Source organism: Schistocerca americana, chromosome 4, assembly GCF_021461395.2.
Source record: "Schistocerca americana isolate TAMUIC-IGC-003095 chromosome 4, iqSchAmer2.1, whole genome shotgun sequence".
NCBI classification, from domain to species: Eukaryota; Metazoa; Arthropoda; class Insecta; order Orthoptera; family Acrididae; genus Schistocerca; species Schistocerca americana.
The window spans coordinates 301,974,882-301,993,600 of record NC_060122.1 but is presented as its reverse complement, the minus strand read 5'-3'; the positions used below and the strand labels follow the sequence as shown (position 1 = coordinate 301,993,600).

The window sequence follows — 18,719 nt, the reverse complement described above, 5'->3', positions numbered from 1 at the left end:
ACTGTGGCGAAAACGGCGTGGACATCAGATGTTGAATACCATTGGCCTTGCAGAATGACTGAAATTCTGCGGACATGAATTGTGGGCCATTGTCGGAAACAATTGTCTGTGGAAGACCTTCAATGCAAAAGATAGCAGATAATGCTTGGGTGGTGGTAGATTATGTCGTGGAAGACATTCGGACAACAAAAGGAAAATTACTGAATGAATCTATCACAACCAACCATCGAGCATTCCAGAATGGACCAGCAAAATCGATGTGTAAGCGTTGCCAAAGGGAAGTGGCATTTGGCCATCTAAAGAATTTCCGCGGTGGCGCTGATTGTTGTTCGGCACACACCATGCAAGAAGAGCACATATTCGTAATCACGGCATCGATTCCGAACCAAGTACAGTGCTGACGAGCAAGTTGTTTCGTTCTCACTATGCCCCAATGTCCTTGGTGGAGAAGCTTGAAGACAGAGGACTGTAACGAACGTGGGACCACGACCTTGGACTGATCATTATCAGAACGCAACAGCAAAACACCACGTCGAACAAAAAGTCTCTCGTTGTGAGCAACAAATCGGCGAACCAACGGGTCCCTGATCCGTGACTTCGACAAGGGCCATTGCGTAGCAACAAAACGCAGGATGGTAGCATGGACAGGGTCGGCAGATTAGGCTGTAGCTACACAATGAAAATCAATCGGAAATGATTCGACCACGTCATCGGTTTCCGAATCAGTGAACACGCAAGCAAGTTCGGAGGAATCGAATGGCCTATTCTCAACAACAGGCAAACTGGACAACGCATCGGCATTTCCGTGCTTAGCAGTGGATCGATACAAGATATCATAGCAGTACTGCGAGAGGAAAATAGACCAGCGAATGAATTTCTGCACTGTACGTGGAGGTACAGTCTTGTTCGGATGAAAAAGCGATGTCAAAGGTTTGTGGTCTGTGATTATGGTAAAGTGACGACCATACAAGAAGTCATGAAACTTTGTAACACCAAATATGAGAGCCAATGCTTCTTTCTTGATCTGTGAATAATTTCTTTGTGCAGACGAGAGCAATTTTGACGCAAAGGCAATAGGGCGATCGTGCAAGCCATCTTTGTGCGCCAGCTCAGCACCGATTCCAAAATCCGATGCATCCACCATCAACAAAAGGGGCTTCTGGGGATTGAATGGTGTAAGGCAAGTATTGGAAAGCAACACCGATTTCAACCGGCGAAAGGCGCGTTCGCATTCCGTCGTCCAGACGTACGGAACACCGTTACGGCGTAAGCGATGAAATGGAGCTGAAATGGAAGAGGCATGCAGCACATATCTGTGATAATAGTTGATTTTTCCCAGCACACTCTGTAGCTGCTTCAAATTCTGCGGCGAAGGCAAGTCTTGTACGGCACGGAGGTGCATGGGACTGGGATGTATGCCTTGGGCATTGAGTACATGGCCCAGGTATGGCAAGTCACAAGTAAAAAACACATTTGTCCTTCCTTAAGCGAAGATCATTTTGTCACAAGACCTGAAATAATGTTCTGAGATTGGCTAAATGTTCGTCTTCCGTCTTCCCGGAGATCACAATATCGTCCAGATAGTTTGCTGCAGTAGGGACTAACGCACAAACAGTTTGTAGATATGGCTGAAACAGTGCAGGGCAGATGCACACCCGAATGGCAGTCGCTTGAATTTATACAAACCAAGATGTGTGTTAACCACCAAAACGCACTGGGATTCTTCGTACACCGGTATTTGCAAGTATGCATCTGCTAGGTCCAACTTCGAAAAATATGTGCCTGGGCACAGTTTGTCAAAAAGATCTTCCGGTCGGGGTAAAGGAAAAGTTGCAATTACTAGTTGTGGATTCACTGTTGCCTTGAAGTCCACACAAAGCCTCAATTTTCCCGAAGGTTTTGGCAAACTTACTAAGGGTGATGCCCAGAGAGAAGCCTGCACACGTTCAATTACACCTTGTGATTCCAAATCGTGTAATGTTTTTGCGACCTCATCACGCAATGCGTGGGGAACATTGCGCGCTCTGAAAAATTTCGGTTGCGTGTTTACTTTCAGTTCCAAATGTGCTTTATAGTTCTTAGCGCAACCGAGGCCCGGTGCAAAAATGTCTGCAAATTCTTCACATAGACAAGAAACACTGTCTGAAGGCACAGTCTGGTTCACTGATAGGACCTGATTTACTATAGACAAGTTAAACAACTGAAATAAATCGAAACCAAGCAAGTTCACTGCAGAAGAAGAACGAAGGACGCAAAATGACACGTTTTTTGTTTGTTCTTTGTATGTTGCAAGAAGGCTGCACTGTCCTAACACAGGGATCTCTTGACCTGAATAGCTAGTTAACGTAACATTTGTGGCACGCAACGGAGGTGTGCCCAGCTGTTTGTAAGTGTCTGTTTGTAAGTGTCTTGGTTGATCAGTGAAACTGCATCTCCGGTATCGAGCTGGAATGGTATCACTTTGCCGTTAATGTCCAAGTCTACAAAAAGTTTATTGTCCTGCTGATGACAAGAGTGATTGTCTCGGGCAACGTGAACTGACACTGGTACAAAATCACTTGTGACTTGACGGGAGTTCCGGCGATGTCGACGCACACTATTTGTGGGACGAACACAGTCACTGTAAGAGAGAGTGACACTGGGCGGAGTGGAATGAACGACATGAATTTCCATGGGCGAAGTCTCGCGAGCCTGAGTATTCTTGGTTCGATTCCGATTCCGGCGCGAAGCAAAGGGCCTGGAATGGTTCTGAGTTTCCGATCTGAGCTTTTTCTGACAAACACTCTGAACATGTCCTTTTTTAGTACAGTAAAAGCAAATAGCTTGGCGTGACGGGCAGTTCTCACGCGAATGTTTAGTAGCGCACCGCGGGCATGATTTGAGCACTGCATTTGCTTGCCGGCGCGGCACATGTGCCTGAGAGCCTGGCGGCAGCGGCGCGGCCGGGCGCGAGGGCTGTTTACTGCTCCGTGCAGCTTGCCCGGTGGGCCGGTTAACCTGACACACTGCTGGCGAAGTTTCAAATGATTCCAGAGCAAAGTCAAGTGTGTCCTGCCGATCCAATACGTCCATCACTTGTTGAAGGGAGGGATTGACTAGTTTAAAAATCTGTTCCCTTATACAAACATCAGAAACGTTCTGTGCAATTGCATCACGTACCACAGTATCTGAATATGGGAGTCCACATTGACACTCAAAAGCACAATCCCTAGTAAGGCCTTGCAAGGTTGCAACCCACTCCCGATGAGTCTGACCTGCCGTACGTTTCGTACGAAAGAAGGTATACCGTTTCGCAACTACATTGACTGATTGTTTGAAATATGCATCTAATGCAGACAAAAGTTCTTCGTAGGACAGAGTTGCTACGTCGCGTCGGGGAAATAATTTGACTATCAGACACAGAAGGATGTAGGTTGCAGTAAGTACTGGGAGATGAAGAAGCTTGCACAGGATAGAGTTGCATGGAGAGCTGCATCAAACCAGCCTCAGGACAGAAGACCACAACAACAACAACAACAACAACAACAACAATGGTAGGTTTGCACACCGACGGACAACAAAAGAAAAGGCTGCCACTCGTTACCTTGAATTCTGTAGGCGGCGAGATGGAATCCAAATTGGCGTGACCAATCTGTCCAGCTTTCTAGGGCAGCATCAAAAGGTCTGAAGGTCGGTGCAACTGCGTGTTGTGGCTGCATTAGCGGTGGAGCGGCAGCTGCCGTATCGTTTTGCATTGCACGTTGACCCTGGACGCGCTGTCCAAGGGCATCCAGTAATGCCTGCATTTGCTGATTCTGTAAGCGATAAAATTCGGACAGTACAGCTGGAGATTGTGGCGAAGCCATTACACAATGAAATCAGGGCAGTCTCAACGACATGTCAGTATAGTTAAGAACACCGTTTTTACTCCTCGTCGACAATTTTGTGTTAGCAGAAGAGCCATCAGCGTGTTATGAGTGGAGGCCAAAATGCACGCGTTTTAGCTCACGCAGGCTGACCTGAGGAGGGAAGAACTATACTGACGTGAGGTCTGGAACATGACAAGGAATTAGAATTCAGAAAGCGGACGTAATTAGTTTGATACTTAACTTTAATCCATTAATGATGAACGTCGCTCTTGATGGTACATGAGTCACAATATTATCTGTTCAGAATACATTCTTGAAGATAGTACTTATAGTAACTGAATATGGTGCCTTGCTAGGTCGTAGCAAATGACGTAGCTGAAGGCTATGGTAAACTGTCGTCTCTGCAAATGAGAGCGTATGTAGACAGTGAACCATCACTAGCAAAGTTGGCTGTACAACTGGGCGAGTGCTAGGGAGTCTCTCTAGACTAGACCTGCCGTGTGGCGGCGCTCGGTCTGCAATGACTGATAGTGGTGACACGCGGATCCGACGTATACTAATGGACCGCGGCCGATTTAAAGGCTACCACCTAGCAAGTGTGGTGTCTGGCGGTGACACCACAGTATCTACTTCAATTTCGTGACAAGTTAAACTACTTTTGACAGCAACAAACACGGCACCGTAAACTGTGTTTAGCCTATCCTTTCGGAACACCGTTAAGTTCTTCACAAAAATTTCGGTTGAGTTTATATCAGGCTTTAGCCAGCATTCAGTGCCTATAACAATTTGAGCATCAGAGTGCTTGGAGCTCTGGTACTTTCCCAACACAGCCGTGACAATTTACAACTGTTATACCAATGGTTCCTGTGTTCAGCCTGCACCCTTTGAGACTGAAGCCCTTCTTGTGTTTTTCTGAGACCCTCTAACCTTAAAAAACCGCCCAGTCCACGCCACACAGCCCCTGCTACCTGTGTAGCTGCCTCCTGTGGATAGTGGACACCTGACCTATTCAGCGGAACCCGAAGCCCAACCACAGTTTGGCGCAAGTTGAGGAATCTGCAGCCTACATGGTCACAGAACTGTCTGAGCCTCTGATTCAGACCCTCCACTCAGCTCCGTACCAGAGGTCCACAATCGGTCCTGTCAACTATGCTGCAAATGGTCAGCTCTGGTTTCATCTTGCAAGCAAGACTGGCAGCCTTTACCACTTCCGTTAGATGCTTGCTCGAATCCAAAGAGAATCTCTTCTGATCCAAAGTGACACACATCATTGGTACCGACGTGAACAACCACCTGCAGTTGGCTGCACCCTGTGCTCTTTATATCATCTGGGAGAAACCATTCCACATCTGGAGTGATCCACCCAGTATGCACACGGAGTGCACAATGGTTTTCTTTCCCTTCTTGTTAGCCAAGTCTCTAAGGGGCCCCATAATGCACCCAACATTGGAGCTCCCAACTACCAATAATCCCACCCTCTTTCATTGCCCGGATCTTGCAGGCTGAGTGGTTTCCTCTGAAACAGGACAGGTGAGAGCATTGGGCTCAGCGACTTTGTCAGCCACAGACAGCACCTGGAACCTGCTTGTCAGACAAACCGGGGAGGCCATATGTGCAGCCGCCTGGGAAGTCTTTCGCCACCTGCTTTGCCCCGGGGCGTCCTCCCACTCGACTACAGGTGGGGGATCAGCCTAAGTGCGATCAGTAACTGGGTTGGCCACCGGTGAGGATCGATCAGAGGACTCGGACGTGCTGGACGTCCGTTGGATCTCCACGGCCGGCCCACAACAGTGATGCCCATCCACTGCAGCCTCAAGCTGTGTAACTGAAGCCATCACAGCCTGAAGCTGAGAGCGAAGTGTCACCAACTTGGCTCGCATCTGCACACAACAATCGAAGTCCCTGTCCATACTAAAGACCGTGGAAAACGAAACTGTGCAGATAAACGGACTATCAGTACGCGCTGCGCAACTCTACTGTTGATCCTGACAAAAACGCAGGATCTGTGTCTAATAATACGCAGATATTCAAAAACCTAACTACCGAAGCACTCAGGTGAAACTAAACAATTCGCCCCGATTAGGAACTTGTAATATGCCACAAAATCGGTTTCCTTTGCGACGCCAACGAAAACGCGAGAACAGTGGCTATTAGATATTAAATTTACACGCAGAAACTCAAGAAACTAAACTATTAAAGCTCACAGATTATGTAATAAAATTCGCTCCTGGTTAGGAATTCGTAAATGTCACAAAAGCGGTTACTTCCCTGTTGCTGTGTCTGTCTCGGTTAGCTACTACTGCCTGCCTAAGAGTGATTGCCCATTTTTTTAGGGCATCAGAACTCCTAGCAATGACTGTCCTGCCAGGTGACTATTGCTGTGGCTACGTGGTGCCCAAAAGGTGAGCCCCTGTTTCGGAGACACCCCCTTGACTATTGCTTCTCACAAGTCACTCAATTGCTTCTCACAAGTTTTCCATAGGAGCATTCTCCTCCAGTCTGATCATGAACTGAGGGTTAATCTGGAACAACATGGTGCTCATTTCGTCCAGAATGGCTAGAGAGGCACTAAGGACCACGGTTTAGAGACTGGCACTTTTATCCTGGCATTTGGGAGGAATACGCTGCCCGAGAAGGTCAAGGTAATGGTGTACAGATGCGATGCGAAACAGTACATTCCACCTCCCATGTGTTGCTTCCGTTGCCTCAAGTTCGGCCACATGTCCTCGTGATATGATGCCACTCCCATCTGTGATGACTTGGCCATGCTCCTCATGTGAGAAGTCCTTGCACCTCACCGCCTAATTGTGTAAACTGCTCTAGTCTACATTCTCCCCACTCACCAGTGTGTCCAGTGTACATGAAGGAAAAAAGAATTCAAGAAATAATATCCTTGACTATCTCAGCTAGTTTGAGGCCCAGCCAAAGTTTGACAGACTTCACCCTGTAAATCTCTCCTCCATGTTTGCCTCAGTTACGTCTTCCCCTCCTCACCCCTCCCACTTACTGCCATCCTGTCCATCTTCTGTTTCTACATCCTCGGTGGCCCCCATCCCTTCCTCTCCAGGGACGACTCCTCCTGCTCCTTGGCCATCCATCCTGCCCGCCTTCCCTTTCCTTACCCTCGGTGGCTCCCATCCCTTCCCCTCCAGGGACCGCTCCTTCTCCTCGGCCAGGAAGACATTCTCTTCTCTGTCTCCTGCTGGGGATGAGGTTCCCTGTCGGAACACCCCTCCCTGTCCTCCTCAGAATAGGAGGCTTGCAACCTCGGATCAGGCGAGAGACCCACACTCCAAGGGCCCCAAAGCCACTCACTCTCCCCCCGATCCCGACATCACTGCCACCTGTTCCCTTACTGATAGCACCTCCACCGCCCTCGGAAGAGAGAAGAAGCAGCACAAGTCAAAACATAAGACTTCCCCAACTTCCCAGGGGGCTTTGCCCCCTCCTCCTCATCCCAAAGCAGACACAGTTTTTATGGATGTCACCCCATCCTTGTTGGTGATGATCACTGACCGAGTGGAATGACCTCCTCTTGGCTTCTTTACATCTAACCTGGACTCTCAACACATGATAATCCAGTGGAATTGCAACAGGTATTATTGTCACCTACTACAACGCCTTGTTTTCTCCTGTTCTGTGTTCTGTCTAGCTCTTCAAGAAATGCACTGAGTGAGGTGGCGCAGTAGTTAGCACACTGGACTCACATTCGGAAGGACGACGGTTCAATCCCACGTCCGGCCATCCTGATTTAGGTTTTCCGTGATTTCCCTATATCACTTCAGGCAAATGCCGGGATGGTTCCTTTGAAAGGGCACGGCCGATTTCCTTCCCCATCCTTCCCTAACCCGAGCTTGTGCTCCGTCTCTAATGACCTCGTTGTCGATGGGACGTTAAACACTAATCTCCTCCTCCTCCTCCTCCTCCTCCTCCTCTTCAAGAAATGCACTTCTGTGATGACCACTCTCCAATGTTCCATGGTTGTTGGGCATTCTGTCGGAACTGTGCTGGCGCCGGGATAGTGTCTGGAGGGGTGTGCACTTTGGTTAACACTGATGTCATTAGTGACTGGATCCCTATTCATACCAATCTGGAAGCCATAGTAGTTAGAGTGCAAAAGACTCCAGCAGTCACCTTCTTCCAAGTGAGCCACTTCGTTATGTTGAATTGTCCACCTTAATACAGCAACTCCTGCCTCTGTATCTCCTCCATGGGGATTTCAATGCACACCCCCCTTTGTGGGGGAGTGCCACTTCAACAGGTAAGGTTCTTGTAATTGACCAACTTATTACAAACTGTGATTTGTGTCTTCTCAATGATGGTTCCCCTACCCACTTCAGTGCCGCTCACGACCTCCTCCCCTGCTCTTGTGGCTTCCCTTCGTTGGTCAGCCCATGATGATCTTTGTGACAGTGACCACTTTCTGGTCTGTCATTCCCCTGCCGCTGCCAGGCAGACAGGCCCCCACGCCGGCCGGAGTGGCCGAGCGGTTCTAGGCGCTACAGTCTGGAACAGCGCGACTGCTACAGTTGCAGGTTCGAATCCTGCCTTGGGCATGGATGTGTGTGATGTCCTTAGGTTAGTTAGGTTTAAGTAGTTCTAAGTTCTAGGGGACTGATGACCTCAGAAGTTAAGTCCCATAGTGCCCAGAGCTGTTTGAACCAGGCCCCCACGTTGGAAATTCCGCAGGACCAATTGGCCTTTATATACATCTGCTGTGCACTTTGACACCTCTCTCTCGAATTGCATTGATGAGGTCATGCAGGGCATCTCTGCCACTATGCTTCATGCTGCTGGCACTGCTGTCCCCCCATCCACAGGCCTCCCTCGTTGTCGACTGATGCCATGGTGGACCAAGAACGTGGCAGTTGCTGTCCGGGACTGCCGATGGGCGCTGCAGTAGTTTAAACGACATCCTTCACAGACCAACCTCCTCACTTTTAAGTGTTTCCGTGCAAAGGCTTGTTACCTTATGAAACAAAGTAAAAAGGAATGCTGGGAGTGCTGTATTTCCTCCCTGGGGACATGTGCCTCTTTATCGCAGGTTTGGTACAAGCTCTGTAGCTCTCTGGGCCGCAAGTGACGGTCAACTGTCCAGAGCCTTGTCCTTCAAGGTGCTCTGTGTTCTGCTCCATTGGTCGTTGCAGAGCATCTTGTGACACATTTTGCGAAAGCATTGGCACCCTCTTCCTATCCTGCTACGTTTCTGTGACAGAAATGCTGAATTGAACAGACCTGCCTCTGTTTCAACTCTCACCAAGCTGAACCCAATAATGAATAATTCACTGAATGGGACTTTATGCAGGCTCTTACCTCTTCACTTGACATGGCCCCAGGCCCAGGTTGCATCCACAACCAGATGATCCAACACTTGGACATTATATAGATGCAATGTCTACTCAGGGTCTTCAACCCCATTTGGCTCACAGGTGCCTTCCCCACACAATGGTTAGACAGTACAGTTATCCCCATCCTTAAGCACAGGAAGAACCTAACATCTCTTGACAGCTGCCACCTGATTAGCCTGATGAACATACTTTCTAAACTGCTTGAGAGGGTGGTTAGCTTCTGATTGTGTTGGGTACTCGAATCTTGGGCCCTTTTGTCCTCATATCAATATGGCTTCAGGGAAGGACCATCTCCAACTGATCATTTACTCAGGTTGGAAACTGCAGTCATACAGGCTTTTACTAACCATCGGCAACTTGTGGGCTTCTTTGATCTACATAAGGCATATGCCATAGCTTGGCCCCATCTCATTTCAGTTACCCTCCATTACAGGGGCTTTCGCGGCCCTCTTCCAATTTTTATCTGTGATTTATTATCCCTCTGGCTCTTTGGGATTCAAGTTCGCACTTCACTCAGCACCTCTCGAATTCAGGAGAACAGTGTCCCACTGGGTTCTGTGTTAAGTGTCACACAGTGTCCCACTGGGTTCTGTGTTAAGTGTCACACTCTTCCTCCTAGCCATCCAACCTTTGCTGGGCTTCTGGTTATCCCGGCATCGTATGTTGATGATCTTTGCTTCTGGTGCAGCTCGGTAGCATCTGCTGAGTGCTGGTTCCAAGGTGCTATCCAACAGGCCTCTGCATTGGCTCTCTCCCATGGTTTCCAGTTTTCTCCCTCCAAAATTCAGGTTATGCATTTTTGTCATCGACCCACAGTGCATCCTGATACAGAACTTTATTTAAGTGACCAGCTCCTAGTGTTGTAGCACAGTCCCATGTCTTGGGCCTTATTTTTGACAAAAAGCTAACATGGTTGCCCCATATTTGCCACCTGAAGACTACATGCATGTGGAAACTTACTGTTCTCAGCCTCCTGGCCCACACATCTTGGGGTGCAGACAGTGCTACTCTTCTCCATCTTTACCATGCTGTGGTCTTGTGCAGACTAGATTATCGTAGTCAGATTTATGGCTCAGTGGCGGGATTGCCGGTTGGAATGCATCTCACTTCCCTCTGTTGAGATCTCCATCTCCACCCACTGGAATGCACCCCATGTATTTCCTCCCCAACCCCCTTGCCCACCTTGGATGTTGCTAGACCAAGGATGAGGACCAACCTGTTCCAAGGTCCAAAGGTCTCTGTTGCCCCTATAGTCTTCTGGCATCTTGTACGTCCCATCCTGCCAGAGCTCCAGAGTGCTACGACTTCTATATTGATGGTTCTAAGATGATAGATAAAGTGGGATAGGCTTTCATGTCTCCTACTGGCTTAATACTCCATTTACTGCCAGGATCATGTGTGCTGCTAGTCATTAACAGAGCCCTCCATTTTGTTACTCAGGTGTCCCTCCACAGTGTTTTAATATGTACCGACTCAGCAAACAGCTTTGCAGACAATCAACCGATGCTAGTCTTATCATCCTTTGGTCTTTGCTATCCATGACCTTTTCTCTGCCCTTGGCCATGCTGTGTGCTCAGTTGTATTTCTATGGGTCCCAAGTCATGTGGGTATCCCAGGTAATGAACTGACTGACCGTTTGGCTAGATAAACAGATACTTACCCCACATCTTTCATGATTCCAGCTGTGGATATGCAGATCTACGTCAAATCTCTCTGTGCTTTTTTCCAGTTCTGAGATTTGGTCTACCCTTTTATGCCTTCTACTATGTGTGTTTCAACTTCCTCGTTTTATAGTGTGACTCCTCTGACAGGATCCATCCACGTTTAGCTGACCCTCTCTTTTTCGTGGGTCACTTTGAAATCGTCTGATTGACGACCTCACCGTTAAGTTCCCATAACCTCTCTCAATCAATATATCAATCAATGCCCAGCCTACAACATCTGACATCGTAATGAAGGTTAGCCACCAAACCCCGTGACATCTGGATATGGTTTCACCTTCATTTTGCCATGTGTTGGAAACACTCACCATAGCACTCCTTGAACATCTGACAAGTCGTACAGTTTTTGAAGTGCTCATACCGAGCCTCTGGGGCATCACAATCTGCCTTCAGTCAAACTCAGATAGGTTGCACACCTTCTTTATTCTACACACAGACAGCATGCTCACTGATAGTACATGCACCACACGTGTCTTGACTAGCAGTCATTCCTCACCAGGTGATGCTGCTATTGCCTGGACAGGTTTATATCGATAGTGGGTCGGTAGTATAATGTTCTGACTGGTCAGTGTAACATACTTGATTTCATTGTCTGCTTCTCTACCTGAGCCATCTGGACCTTTCCTCCACCACCAGCTCTCCTGAACTGTTCAGTTGGGAGTTATCCTTACAACAGACTCTCCACTCTCAAAATTATCCTGACCTCAACCTTCAGTAACCTACTGTCCTCACACCCTGCACCTTGTCCTATCGCCTTCTCCTTATTCTCGTCCTCTCATCCTCTTTATGTGCCGCCCTGTACTAATGCACCTGCCCATCTTTCCCCATCCTCGCTCCTCTCCTTTTTTGCTCCCCATACCTCCTCCCCTCTCCCCACCTCCCTTCCTCATAGCCTTCAGCCTTCTGATTCTGTGCCAGTTGGCAATTTAGACCCTGCATGCTCTGTCTGACAGTGCTCTTCTCTCCTCCTTCCTATACCCTGCTGTCCCCCACCCCCAGATTGCTGCTTCCATTTTACGTGACAGTTGCATTTCGGTCTGAGCTGCCAGAGATGGCAGTCATGTGCTTGACTGTGCTTGCTTCTGTGGATGAATGAATGTGTGTGTGGTGTGTGTGTGTGTGTGTGTGTGTGTGTGTGTGTGTGTGTGTGTGTGAGTTTCTTTTTCTGAAGGCTGTGGCCGAAAGCTAATGTATAAGTGCCTTTTTATTATGTCTGTCTGCAACTTTAGAGTATTTAACAATTTATCGTTTCCTTAAATTGTTCATATTCCAACCTGGATGTCCACTGTTTGATTTTACCTAATGGCTTTTCTTCCATTTAGTGTTTTCTGTAGCATTACTCTTCTCATCTTCTGCTCATTCTCTTCTTTTTTGAGTTTTTTTCACTGCCTTCCAAATCACACACACTTCCGAGACACACTGTATCAACAATCTCGTCCACACCGCAACACGCAGCTACGTGATGTCCGGATTCTTGATGCACCATCTGATGCCACGAATTGTTCCCACTGATAATTATAATTATTCCTTCCTTCCTGTCACCCCTCAGCCTCACATACTGTAGCATTTTATTTTCAACACCTACACCTGTCACCAAACTTGTGATCCTCAACCTAACCAATCCCCCTCTCCCCCTCTCATCCCTTATCCCAACACATTCATATTTACATACCTCATCCATTTCTTTTCTCCCACATTTCTGAACTACTTTTATGTATTTGTGCACGTTTTTACATAATTTCACCTCATTTTGTGCATATTTACTTATTTGTGCATATTTTCACATATTTGTGTGTATTTTTATGTATCTGTGTGTATTTTTGTAAGTCTTCAGATATTTTTATTTGTGTTTTCTGTTGTACATCTACCCTCACAACCATGTAACAGCTTCATTGTCCCATTTCCACATCATTCCTGTTTCCCCTATGCCATCCCTGCCACAATGGACCCTTGCTTCATCTTTCTGCATCTGCTCAGAAAAGTATCTCTTTCAATGTCTAAAACCCAGTCCCACATCCTGTTTCATGAATCCTGCTTAAATCGTAGACTCCCTCCAATGGCCTAACTATAAAACTTCCCTTCTCTGGATCCCACCTCTCCTTTCACAGTGACCTTCAGCTTTTCAGATTCCACCAGTCCTTACAAAACTGCTACTGCTAAAGCACATCTCCATGGTATAGGCATCACAGAACCACATGTGCTGCCTCCACAAGTTACTGCTCTTCTGCAATCCCTGCTACGTTCTCTTAAGTTGAATCTTTTGTTCTCCAGCACTTGGAGGAACATTCCAGCCACCACCTCTGTAAGTTATCCAATCTGCTGATGTCCTACAGCTGCCTCAGAGCACCACTATCCTCCTTGTCAAACCCTCATAGCACCCAGGCCCTGCCTATCTGACATTTACAGCTTGCCACATCCCCAAAAACTCGACCAAATCCAGAGCTAAAACATTCCCATAACACTGTTGGTATCCTTTCCACCACCCTGTTCCTCATAGATGTTTCAGTCTATCCAAATGCCTCCTCTTTAGCCCTACACCCAACTACTATCCTTATACCGATCCCTGCAGTGGAGACACTTCTTTGCCACCAGTCTCTCCAACCAAAGCCAACTTAATTTCAACATTGAACCCTGTCTCTACCAGTTCATACCATCATCCAACCGTGATCCCCTCACCTAACCACCTTTTTGTCACTTTCCAGGAATACCTTGCCTCCAACTTGATCTCGCCATCCTTCCTCAAGTCACTCCCTCAGAACACCAACCTTTCAGCAGAAGAAACCTCAAAACAAATCCTGACGTAATCATCCTACCTGCATATTAAGATTCCACCACTGTTGGTATGAGTCACAGTGACTGCCTGGCAGAATACCTCTGCCAATTATCTGACACCACCTCTTATAAACTTTGCCAGAATGACGCCATCCCAGAAGTCCAACATAACCTTGAATCCCTTCCCAGAACACGTCCCCTGAATCCATTTCCCCCATCACTCCTATGACACCCCCCCCCCCCCCCCCCCACACACACACCTTTCGCATGCTCCCCAAAAATCCACAAACACAACAACCCTGTATGCCCCATTGTAGCTGGTTATTGTGCCAGCCACCATTGACAAACACTTCCAACCAATTGTCTGTGATCTAGCCTCCCATGTCAAAGATACCAAGCACTTTCTTCGCTGAGTATCTACCATCCCCACCCCTTTATTTCCTGGATCCCTACTCATCACTGTTGACGCCACTTCCCAATACACAAACATCTCTCATACCGATGATCTGACCACTATTGAACACTACCTTTCCCGACGTCCTTTAGACTCCAAACACTCTACCTTATTCCTTATACACCTTATTAACTTTACCCTAACACAACTACTTCAGGTTGGAAGGGAAGGTACACATAGAAATGCAGAACACAGCCGTGGACACTCGCATGACACTCTCCTATGCCAGCATGTTTATGGGTCACCTAGAGGAGACCTCCCTAGCCTAACAAAATGCCAAACCCATAGTGTGGCTCGGGTTCTTGGTGATATCTTAATGATCTGGACTTGGGCAAAGACACCCTGCCCTCATTCCTTCACAACCTCAACACCTTCGCTCCTCATTTTGATTTGCAGCTCTTCGTATTGGCTGCGTACGCAGTTAAAATTGTTGGATGTGAGGTCCGACAGTTACGCAAAACACCGTTTTTTCTCAGTACCCAAACATGTTTCAGCACCACTGTGTCATCATCAGTGGGTTTTCGTTTTTATTTATTCTGCAATGTGAACATGCATACCAAATGTAGAGGTATTTACAAAAAGAAACATTCTGTTGTTTGAACTAAAGATGCACATAATTTTATAATTATTTAACAAATATGTTCACATTACAGGATAAATAAAAATGAAAACCTACTGATGATGGCACAGTGGCGCCGAAACATGTTTGAGTACTGAGAAAAAACGGTGTTTTGCATAACTGGCAGACTTCACATCCAACAACCTTCTCTCCTATTTTCTTCACCTGGACCTCCTCAACCCAGTGTGCCACCTTCCTGGATGTTTACCTGCTCCTGCCTGATGGTTCTATCCATACCTCTGTCCACATTAAACCCATTAACCACCAACAGTACCTGCATTTCGACAGCTGTCATCCCTTCCACTCCAAAACATGCATTCCATACAGCCTGGCCACCCAGGGACGACCTAGTCCACAGACAGATCCTCCTGCACCATTTCTACTTCTACATTGATACACCAAAATTTACATAACGGTGCATGGCAGAGGGTATGCCGTACCCCTACTAGTTATTTCCATTCCTGTTCCACTTGCTAATGGCATGAGGGGAAAAATGATTGTCTATATGCCTCTGTATGAGCCCTAATTTCTCATATCTTATCTTCATGTTCCTTACATGCAGTATATGGTGGAGGCATAAATCAGTCAGCTTCAAATGCTGGTTCTTCAAATTTTCTCAATAGTGTTCCTTGAAAAGAATGTTGTCTTTCTTCCAGAGATTCCCATTTGAGTTCCTGAAGCATCTCCATAACACTTGGATGTTGTTCGAAGCTACCAGTAACAAATCTAGCAGCTCGCCTCTGAGTTGCTTCGATGTCTTCCTTTAATCCAACCTGGTACGGGTCCCAAACACTTGGGCAGTACTCAAGAATAGACTGCACTACCATCCTGTATGCCATCTCCTTTAAAGATGAACCACACTTTCCCAGAATTCTCCCAATAAACCAAAGTTGACCATTTGCCTTTCCTACCATGATCCTCACTGCTCGTTCCATTTGATATCGCTGTGCAACGTTACGTGCAGGTATTTAAATGATGTGATGGTTTCAAGCAGGACACTACTAATACGGTATCTGAACATAATGAGTTTGTTTCTCCTACTCATCTGCATTAACATACATTTCTTGACACTTAGAGCTAGCTGCCATTCATCACACCAGCTAGAAATTTTGTCTAAGTCACCTTGTATCCTCCTACAGTCACTCAACTTCAACACCTTACTGTACACCTCTGCATCATCAGCAAACAGCCATAGATTGTTGCCTACCCTGTCTCCCAAGTCATTTATGTAAACAGAGAATATTAGTGGTCCTGTCACACTTCCCTGGGGCACCCCTGACGATACCCTCATCTCTGATGAACACTTGCCATCAAAGACAACATATTGGGACCAATAACTTAAGAAGTCTACAAGCCACTCACATATCTCTGAATCAATTCCATATGCTTGCACCTTCTTCAACAGCCTCACAACACATTCTCAGTTCTTGAATTATCACATTCTCAGGCTGTGGTAACCTCATATACCCACAACTTCCAACCTCTCTGTTGTCTTATCACCTCCTAACTATTCTTGTCCACTCACCCTCTTTGCATGCTGTCCTCTACCAGCACACTCACCCATCTTTTTCCTTCTTCACTCCTCTCCTTTTTTGCTGCTACCAGTGCACTTGCATGTCTTTCCCCTTCCTCACTCGCCTCCCTTTGCACTCCCTGTTTCCCCCTCCCCCCTCCTCCCTTCCCTTCTCCCTGCCCCACAGCTTTCTGACATAGTGTGTGTTGGCAATCTAGTCCCTGCACACTTCGTCAGACAGCGCCCCACCCGTACCCTGCTATCCATTGTCTGCCCATTCCAGATTACTACTTCCATTCTACATGGCAGTTGCATTCTGGTTCAAGCTGCTGGAGATGGCGATGTGTGTGTAAGTTGGGCTTGCTTGTGTGCATGAATATGTGTGTATTTCCTTCCCTGAATAAGGCTTTGTCCAAAAGCTAGTGTCTAAGTGTCTTTTCGTTGTACTTGTCTGCAACTCAATGTGTCACTTTAATGGGAGTAGCAATTTATCTATTTTTCTTTTATTGTTGATATTCCAACATCAAGTTTCCATTGTTTGATTTCGCCTCACTTTGAATTGTTGTAAGGATCTGATTTCATATTGGTGTAGAATCTTTCAGACAGTGTTTGATTATAGATCACTGCATTGCCTTCAAAAAGTATCATGTTAATGTTAATATTGCCCAGAAGATCATTAATGTACAACATGCAAATTGAGGATCGCAACACACTTCCTTGGGGCACTTGTGAAGGTACTTATGTTGATGAACAACGTGACCGCTACGGTCGCAGGTTCGATTCCTGCCTCGGGCATGGATGTGTGTGATGTCCTTAGGTTAGTTAGGTTTAAGTAGTTCTAAGTTCTAGGGGACTGATGACCACAGATGTTAAGTCCCATAGTGCTCAGAGCCATTTGAACCATTTGAACACAGTCCCTTTGACTGTTCAGAAATGTCACTAAACCTGCCCGAAGATGTAAACAAACATGCATGAGCAGCACCTCTTAGACGGAGGGGGTCCGACAGCTGATCAGTTCCAGTCATTCCACCAGGAAGGAGGTACAAGCTCATGTTGTCTGTAGTTCAACCATGCCTAGATGGTCAATATCATGGTTCGATCGCACCTGCATTGTTACTTTGTGCCAGGAAGGGCTCTCAACAAGGTAAGTGTGTAGGTGTCTTGGAGTGAACCAAAGCAATGTTGCTGGGACATGGAGGATATACAGGAGACAGGAACTGTCGATGACATGCCTCGCTCAGGCCACCCAAGGACTACTACTGCGGTGAATGACCGCTTCCTACGGATTATGGCTCGGAGAAACCCTGGCAGCAACGCCACCATGTTGAATAATGTTTTTTGTGCAGCCACAGGACGTCATGTTACGACTCAAACTGTGTGAAATAGGCTGCATGATGTACAACTTCACTCCCGACATCCATGATGATGTCCACATTTGTAACCACGACACCATGCAGAGCGGTACAGATGAGCCCAACAACATATGCCAAATGGATCGCTCAGGGTTGGCATCACGTTCTCTTCACCGATGAGTGCCACATACGCCTTGTCTGGCTAGACAATTGTCAGAGACTTGTTTGGAGGCAACCTGGTCAGGCTGAACAGCTTAGACACACTGTCCAGCGAGTGCTACAAGGTGGATGTTCCCTGCTGTTTTGGGGTGGCATTATGTGTGGCCGACGTACACCACTGGTGGTCATGGAAAGCACCGTAATGGCTGTATGATGCATGAATGCCATCAGACCAATAGTGCAACCATATCGGCAGCATATTGGCGAGGCATTCGTCTTCATGGACGACAATTCGCAACCCCATCATGCACAATTTGTGAATGATTTCCTTCAGGATAACGTCATTGCTCGACTATAGTGGCCAGCATGTTTTTATAGACATGAACCCTATCGAACATGCCAGGGAATGACTGAAAAGGATTGTTTATGGACAACGTGACCCACCAACCACTCTGAGGTTTCTACGCCGAATCGCCGTGGGACAATCTGGACCAACAGTGCCTTGATGAACTTGTGGATAGTATGCCACGATGAATACAAGCATGCATCAGTGCAAGAGGATGTGCTACTGGATGATAGAAGTACTGGTGTGTACAGCAATCTGGACCATCACCTCTGAAGGTCTCGCTGTATGGTGGTACAGCATGCAATGTGTGGTTTTCAGGTGCAATAAAAAGGGCGGAACTGATGTTTATATTGATCTCTGTTCCAATTTTCTGTACAGGTTCTGGAACTCTCGGAACCAAGGTGATGCAAAACTTTTTTGATGTGTTTATATCCTCCCCACCAAGAAATCATCTCACAAATTTTCTTTGATATCCAAGTTAATCGTACTTTTGTTGTTGGTGAGGTACTGAATCTAATGCTTTTCGGAAGTCAAGAAATATTGCACCCACCTAATTGCCTTGACCCATGGCTTTCAGTTTATCATGT

General features: G+C 46.9%; 1 protein-coding gene across 2 annotated transcripts in view; it reads left to right on the top strand.

Moving 5' to 3' along the window:
* The window catches only part of LOC124612700 (adhesion G protein-coupled receptor A3), a 193,851-nt gene that overhangs the window by 53,251 nt on the left and 121,881 nt on the right, over positions 1-18,719 (top strand). The gene's annotated exons all lie outside the window — the stretch shown is intronic.